The sequence below is a fragment of the Cibotium barometz genome, chromosome 4 (genome assembly GCF_041138505.1).
Source record: "Cibotium barometz isolate CiBa-2024 chromosome 4, ASM4113850v1, whole genome shotgun sequence".
NCBI classification, from domain to species: domain Eukaryota; kingdom Viridiplantae; phylum Streptophyta; class Polypodiopsida; order Cyatheales; family Cibotiaceae; genus Cibotium; species Cibotium barometz.
The window spans coordinates 35,316,363-35,325,044 of record NC_141049.1 but is presented as its reverse complement, the minus strand read 5'-3'; positions in this window follow the sequence as shown (position 1 = coordinate 35,325,044).

The following is an 8,682-nucleotide window of genomic DNA, read 5'->3' as shown; positions in this document are numbered from 1 at the left end:
GGGCAAGGGTTACAGATTGTATCATCCGCAGTCAAAGCGTATCTTGATTAGTCGAGATGTTGTTTTTGTGGAAGATGATGTGCAGCCTTTGTTATCATGTACCAAAGAGACAGGTGTGAGCTCACGGGACGTATTTGATACGTTGTTGCCTCTATTTACAGGTGGGAATTCAAATGTAAGTCCTAATAAGGCAAATACTCAGCCTATGCAGATTTCAAACGACATCATAGATCAGCCTATTTCTGATGCAGATTTATAGGATGTAATTCATGAGGATAGGGCTGAAAATGAGCATGCTAGAGGTATACCTAAATGGCTAGTGCAAACCTTGCGTGATAGTAAACTTGATACACCTATATCTAGTCGTACACGTTCAGGTTTTCAGCATGCCTCTTATGCATCAGATTGTTATGCTTTGGCTGTGTCTAGTATATGTGAAGAGGAAGAACCTCTTTCATTTGATGAGGCACAAAAATCAGAAAATTAGTTGGCTGCAAAATGCAAAGTGAATATGATGCTATAATGAAGAATGGTACATGGTCTTTGTGTGATTTGCCTATTGGTAAAAAGGCCATTGGATGTAAGTGGGTTTTTAAGTTGAAACAAAAGCCAGATGGCAGTGTTGATCGCTATAAAGCTAGACTTGTTGCAGAGGGTTATGCTCAAGAAAAGGGCATTGATTTTGATGAGACCTTTGCTCCCACTTGTCGTATGACTACCATTCGTAGCATTTGTGCATTGGCAGCTCATAATGGTTGGAATGTACATCAGTTGGACATAAAGACTACGTTCTTGAATGGAGATTTGCATGAGGAGGTGTATGTATCGCAGCCTCGTGGTTTTGTTCAAAGAGGGCACAGGAAAACAAATTGTGCAGGTTGAAAAAGGCTTTATATGGTTTAAAGCAAGCTCCACGAGCTTGGTATGAAAAGATATATGCATATTTGACTGCACATGGTTTTCAGAATAGTCCAACAGAAAGCACTTTGTATGCTAAACGTGTGGATGATGTACATCTAATCATTGCTCTCTATGTCGATGACATGCTGCTCACAGGACCAAATGAGAGTCATATTGATTTTAAGGCTGATTTGAATGCCTCTTTTGAGATGTCAAATTTGGGGCATTTGCATCATTATTTGGGGATACAGTTTAAGCAGTGTGATGGAGGTATTGCTTTGTGTCAGACAAAGTATATTGAGACATTGTTGCGGAGATTTGGCCTTGAAGACTGCAAACCTATTGCTACTCCAATGGAGACAGGTTTGAAGTTGAGTCTTCAGGATGCTGGAGATCACTTTGATGTCACACTCTATCAGACAGCTGTTGGTTGCCTCATTTATGTATGCATTACGAGGCTAGACATTCAATTTGCAGTCTCACAGGTGAGCAGGTTTATGCATAGCCCAGGGTCTCAGCATTGGAAGGCAGTTAAACGCATCTTTCACTACTTGAAAGGCACCATACATCTTGGGTTGTTTTATCCCAAGGGGGGATCATTGTCGCCAGATTTGCATGCTTTTTCGGACTCAGATTGGGCTGGTTGCTATGACACAAGAGTGTCCACAAGTGGTTTTTGTTTCATGCTCGGTAGCTCATGCATATCTTGGTTGAGCAAGAAGCAACCTAGTGTGGCCACTTCTAGTTGTGAAGCTGAGTACAGGGTAGCTTTCACAGCTATGGTTGAGTGTGTGTGGCTCAGACGGCTTATGGCTGACTTGGGTGTTGGACAGGAGTCTGCCACCTCTATCTACATTGACAGTCAGAGCGCATTGGCAGTTGCGAGAAACCCAATTTTTCATGCTCGCACAAAGCACATTGAGGTGCATTATCACTATGTCAGGGAGAGACTCTCAGCAGGAGAGATCAGCTTGGTCTATGTGCCAACACATGACAACCTCGCCGATCTTTTCACAAAGGCGCTTCCTCGTGAGAAGTTCGAAGCTTTCCGCAAAGCTTTGGGCTTGCTCCCCTTTGTGGACTGATCTACTTCGGGCATGGCACTTCCCTATACATGAGTGCGAGCTCTCGTTCACACCATCACTCCCAGGGGGGATTTGTTGCCATATATATAGGTAGTGATTGTGAACACACTTAGGACCGTCGGGGCACTTTTTTCCTCTTTAGGAGGTTTTTTCTCTCGGCTTGTATATATGCCCATCATTCTAGGGCTAACTAATCTTTTGTACATTGACACAATCTAATACATTGTGTGTTGTGTGCATTCTTGCTTCTTCTTCTCCAAGCTTTGTGTGCTTTCCTGTAACCCTAATTCCAACAGACAAATGTGATTGTTCCCTTTTATATTCCATAAAATGTCTTATATACATGAGCTCACTTTTTACAATAGGCTGGCCGCCCAATCACAGATGGGAGCCCAAAACTAGTCTTCCTAGTTTAACTAGCTCTATGTACATCAATTCTTTATGACCAGCATTACACAAGTCGTAAGCTTGATCATCCCTTGTCTCATTTTACAATTGGCGCTTAGCACAGTTACAAAAAAAAGATGGATTACAAAGATAATGTGGTAGTCGTGCGAAAGGTAATGTTAACTAGTGTGGCTAACACTCTCGTGTGGAGGCAAATTGGAACCAATATTGTGTCGTGAGTATTTCTTTATTCTATTTGCTCTTAATATTTGATTTATTGCAATCATTATTTTGGGTTCATGTCAACCTCCCACAACAATATCCACATCCAAAGATGTTCCAGGAGAGTTGCATTAGGGAAAATCGGAGCTCATTTTGGGGCCTTTTTGGCTAGAATGAAAAATTCCTCTCCTCCAATGAGAGAAAGGCCAACGTAGTGTTAGAAAACTCGTAAATCAAATTCTAATTTGCAAAAATAAAAGACTAAAACTATTCTTTATTCTGAATGTGAACGTCATGCATGTAATGTAGGTGTTATTTTTTATTTTCGACTAGATTTTTAGGTTGTCAGAGTAGTTAATGCACTTGGGAGGAAATCAAAGAGGAGCGAAGATAACGCTTCAATCGACTGAAATATTTGGTGGATACGAAAGTCTTGTGGGGTAAGTCTAACTTATAAGAGATATGTATAAATGTAGTCTCTGCAAGCTGCCATTTACATTTAGATTCTTTGACATGCCATTTGCAAAACCTCCTTGTAGACAACATTGGTTATGAAGACTTCATTTGAACCTCTTGTGTCGCTTTCATATTCCACAATATGCTTTACACACACTTTCAGTGCATCAGATGATCTAACACGTGACATAGCAATGTACAGTTGTCCATGTGTGAATACTTGTGTGGCTAGATAAAAACCCAATACACTCAATGTTTGCCCTTGGGACTTATTTATTGACATACCAAAAGCTAACCTGACAGGAAATTGCCTCCTTCTCATGTCAAGAGGAAATTGAAGCATAGTAGGCATAAATGTTATCCTGGGAATAAAGACTCTGTCTCCAATGTTTGTACCTGTAATGATTTCTGCTTCTATCACCTTTGAGTTAAATTGCTTGCATATCAATGTGGTAGTACCATTACAAAGTCCCCGTCTCGAGGGTTCAAATTGTGGAGCAGAATGATAGGGGCATTAATCTTTAGAAGGAAGGCGGTGAGGAGGGTAACCACCACCTAAGCTTAAACTGTTCAAGTACTCAATTGGATACAGTATTGCATCATTCTCATCCGCAAGAAACAACAAAATCAGCACTAAGGTATTCTCTTTCAAGACCAGGCAACGAACTCAAGGCTAGTTCATTGATTTCATCAACCTCTAAATTTCGTGGTGCAAGAATAGCACGGTCTTTGAAGAAGCATGCATAATCCTCAACTCTCTGAAGATCTTTGTATACCCATTCTACCAAACTCAAAACAGAGTTGCCATGGATCAACATTTGTGGTGGAATTACCACTCTGCCTTCATTGTTTGGCTGACCTATAGTGCATCCCCAATTTGTAATGTCCATTTGACAAATTCATGTTCTATACCATTATAAGCACTCTGTCTAACCCGCATGTTTTGGGTGAGTTTTAAAACACTCCCATATCTCCAAATATGTGACCGGCATAACGTTGCATCAACAATGTCCTCGTGTGATCCCTTTGGCACAACCGGTAAGATTTGCCTGAAGTCACCACCAAAGAGCATAACTTTTCTACCAAACACTGTATCACTTTGCATAATGTCCTTCAATGTCCTGCCCAGTGCTTCATATGCGTACCTATGCATCATTGGAGCCTCGTCCCAAATGATTAACCTTGCAAGCTTCAACACCTCGGCCAATGGGCTATTAGCTTTGATTCCACATGTACTAGAGGCATTGAGTACCAATGGGATTTTGAAACGTGAGTGAGCTGTACGACCATTTGAGAGTAACAATGCAGCTATTCCAGATGATGCACATGCCAAGGCAATATGTTTCTCTCCACGCAATCGAGATAGCAAGGCATTGTAAAGATAAGTTTTGCCTGATCCACTTGGTCCATCAAGGAAAAAAATACCACCCTGGTTCAAAGAAACAGCTCTAAGGATAGTATCAAATGCTCTTGATTGACAACTATTAAGACTCCTTTCCATGGAAACATACAAATTAGCATGTTGAACAGAATCAAACATCATCTCTTCTATCAACAACAAACCATTGTCGACAGTGGCAACACTTGATCTATCTGGAATAGGCAACCCTTCAAAATCAGCTACCCGCTTTCCATACTGGTGTAAGAGATCTTGCATGTGCAACAAAACCTGATTCTTTGCTATAGAATGACAAACACCAACATCGACACACCCTCTCTGCTGCAATGAATGGAAAAAATCTTTTGAAAGTTTGACTGAGAATTTATCCCAAAGCTGCCCAAGGTATATAGGCTCACAAAAAACCGTTATAATGACAAACAATTGACATAGCTGGAATCCTGTATTCTGAATTGCAGTTTTATGGAGACACATGTACCACTCCTCATCACTCTCTAGCATCCCTCTAGCTTCACATGCATCCTTAAAACATGGATACAAATTTCCATTCACTGTTCGCATTGAGATTTAATATCTTTCACATCACCAACGACAAACGTTATAGAATGGAAATTATCATCCATAGGTAGCTCATTTAAATCAAATGAGAAAGGGCCTTGCGCCAAATCTCTATGTGTCTGAGCATTGTGATGTTCATTGATAGGTTCTTGAAGAACCGAAGCATCGAGAATTGTTCTATTTCTTGAATCCAAGTGGATTCCGCCATGGGGTTCACTATGCTCCTCATTTTCAACCCTTTCAAATGTTTCAATTCCAGCTATGTTAAAGTAATCCGTAAAATTAGCACCATTTTGTTTTTGAATGCAAGTCCTTGTCCATGACCATTTACGATGGCGAGTCATGCGTGTTGCATCCAAAATTCGAAGCCAACGAACTTGGTTCGAACTCAAGTTTGTACAGCTCCTAGCCATCTTCAATCTCCTTCGAAACACAAGAGAGAGAGAGAGAGACAATGACATAGATAGACAGTGAGACACACACACACACACACACACACACACACACACATATATATAGAGAGAGAGAGAGGGATAAAGGAAGGCACAGTTGAAACATGTTGAGAGATGGAACAGAGAAGTATTAAATTTGAGAAAATAGAAGTATGTACAGCTCTTAGCCATCTTCAATCTCCTTCGAAACACGAGAGAGAGACAATGACATAGATAGACAGTGAGATACACACACACACACACACACACACACACATATATATATATATCTATATCTATATATATATATATATATATATATATATATATATATATATATATATATATAGAGAGAGAGAGAGAGAGAGAGAGAGAGAGAGAGAGAGAGTGGGGTAAAGGAAGGCACAATTGAAACATGTTGAGAGATGGAACAGAGAAGTATTAAATTTGAGAAAATAGAAGTTTCATATATATCACCACCAAAATGAAGTCAAATCTAAAAGTTGGAACACAATTTGACCCTTGATCAAAAAACATCATCCCTCTCACAAAATCTTTAAGCAACCACCGTGGCTTCTAAAACATGGCATATCTTTTTCATAATTACATTGAGTCAATTAACAGATATCTTTAGATTCAATACCTCCATGCCTAATGTGCGCACTTGATCTTTTAGAGGATCTACGTGTTCTTTACATTGCCCATTACATCCACATAGACATTCCCTAATTTGAACATGCATGTTCTCCATGAAAGAAATCATGTCTAGTTAGTTTGCCTCCATGCGACCACTACTGTCATGAATGCAATGGAGATGATGAGTCAACTCATCTCTTAACCTATCTCCCCTTTGGCTGCCACTTCCACGAATCTCATCCCAAAGGGCATCTAAGTACTCGTTTGCAAGAAGCAATCGAATTTTTCTTCATGCAGTCGCATGTATCCGCAATAGTTTGTAGATGTTTAGAGCTTGTTTGTCCAGATGGAGACCTTGATCGAGCAAGGTGTTTTGCAGCTCGCACATTCATCAACTCAAGCGGCGTAGACAAAGCTACTTCTTCGTTGGAAGAATCATCCACACAACCACTACATCTTTGGAGCAGTTGGTTATCATTTTGAAGCTCCATTTGCTGAAATCCAAAATTAATATCTTAAAGCTCTACACTTATCTCTATGTATCTTTGCCAACATATACCTAACCCTAGTAACCTACATGTATACCGACAAAAAAGAAGAACACAGTGATACATATAATTGTCTATGAAAGGTTTTTTTCTTTTTTAAGAATTTTTATCAATTAATATAAGATACTAAATGCATATATTCTCCAAGGCTACTACAATTTGTATATTCTACATATTCTGAACAATCTCAAAGGCAGAAGTCCAAAAAATGAAAGGTTTCTAACATATAAATATTACACTAATATTTGCAACTAGATAGACAGAGATAAAAAAAGTATCTTGATGTACACAATCCTCTCTCTCTCTCTCTCTCTCTCTCTCTCTCTCTCTCTCTCTCTCTCTCTAGGTAATCCTCACTCTATGCATCCCTTTTCAACACAAAAATTGAGAGAGACAGTGACGGCATTAAAAGAACTAACCTCAAGTTGAAGAGAGAATTATACTCGAATGCACCAACTTTGATTCAATTGTCCTTGTTCTTGCTTCTACACATTCATATATAAGGACACATAAAATAACAAACTTATGATCTCTCACCCTCTCCTAACTATATTTCACACCAAATACAAAATAAAGCGCAATAATAACTATTGGTAGAGAGAGAGAGAGAGAGAGAGAGAGAGAGAGAAGACCCATCCATCAATAATCTTATCTGCTACCCACAATGTATAAGCCATCTAATAATCCCAATGCCTCTTTAATTAAAAGGAGCTTAAGATTGTCATCTAGCCTGTAAGGATCTAAGACTATATAAATATATCGAGGATTAATATCATCCCACCCATCAAAGCCAAGAACTTCCCATTTTGGGCTACAATGATATCCAAAAAAGCCCAATTGTGGCATCTCCTCAAAGAAGATCGTATCCAACAATTTGTTATTGTCATAGGTCAACTTCAAGATATTTAATGACATGTCTCCGTATGAAACATAATCGAGCTATATATTAATAACAATCATGATCTTTTTTATACTTAAAGATAGTAAGAAAGAATAAAAAATACTTTTACAATCTACCACCAATGGTTACTAAACAATAACACAACCATATTTATTTTCGAAGGAGCTTATACTTTGGGACACATTTTTTTTTCCACAAAAGAAGATCATTTTCTATTAAAGAAACACCTCAAGGGCACAGACCTCAAGGTAAGATACATCATTGCTTTACATTTAAGGGCTAAAAGAACACCTCAAGGATACCTCAAGGTAAGAAAAATAAAAATTTTACATCGAAGGGCTAACAAAACACACATAACCCCGGGCTCGAAGCTCTTAAGAGGTTATTTACAAAAATATCAAACTTTACCTGTATGCCTAGCAGATCTTCTAGGCTCCTTTAAAGGTGGATTTTTACAAGATTCAGCAAGTGTAGGAAAGAGAGACTCATAAGTAGAGTTCTCTTCCCCCAAAGAGCTACTAGAAGCTTGTTGTGGTGTTGGCTTCGGAGTAGCACGAGGAAGCCAGTGAGTTGAAGTAGAAGCCTCCACAAGTGGAGGAATCCTGTGCCTGTAGACCATCTGCACTCGCAAGCCCTTTGAGATGCGAGCAAATTTCCTCCTTTTCTTTTTAGCTGCTCTCCTCCTAGCTCTCTCGGCTTGTGATCTATGTTTTCATTTCCCGGTTGAAACAACCTCTGCGTGCAAAACCTCATCCGATTGTCCCTCAGCCACTTCAGTCTGTTTCTATTCCGTAATTGCTACTTCTTGACGTTGTTGAGGGAGAACCCTCCGTCTAGTACATTCGGCAGCAAAATGACCTTTTCTCCCACAAAGGCCTGGAAGACCAATGAAAAAGACCCTCTGAAGAATTTCTCCCCCATGAATCGTAGGAAGGGAAATAAACTGAGGAGGGGTCTTTGGCCAATGATGGAGGAAGAACCATCTTTAGGCAAGGCGTGCGGTCCTCTCCATCCGGAATCAAAGCCTCACTGACCACATACCCAATACATTTACCAATCTCTCTCAGGTGAGGCACAAATTCTGGTAAAAGAGCCGAAAATCTAGCTGTAACTGTTAAACCTCCATCCAACCTGAAAGATCCATACCTTGTGTCCATCT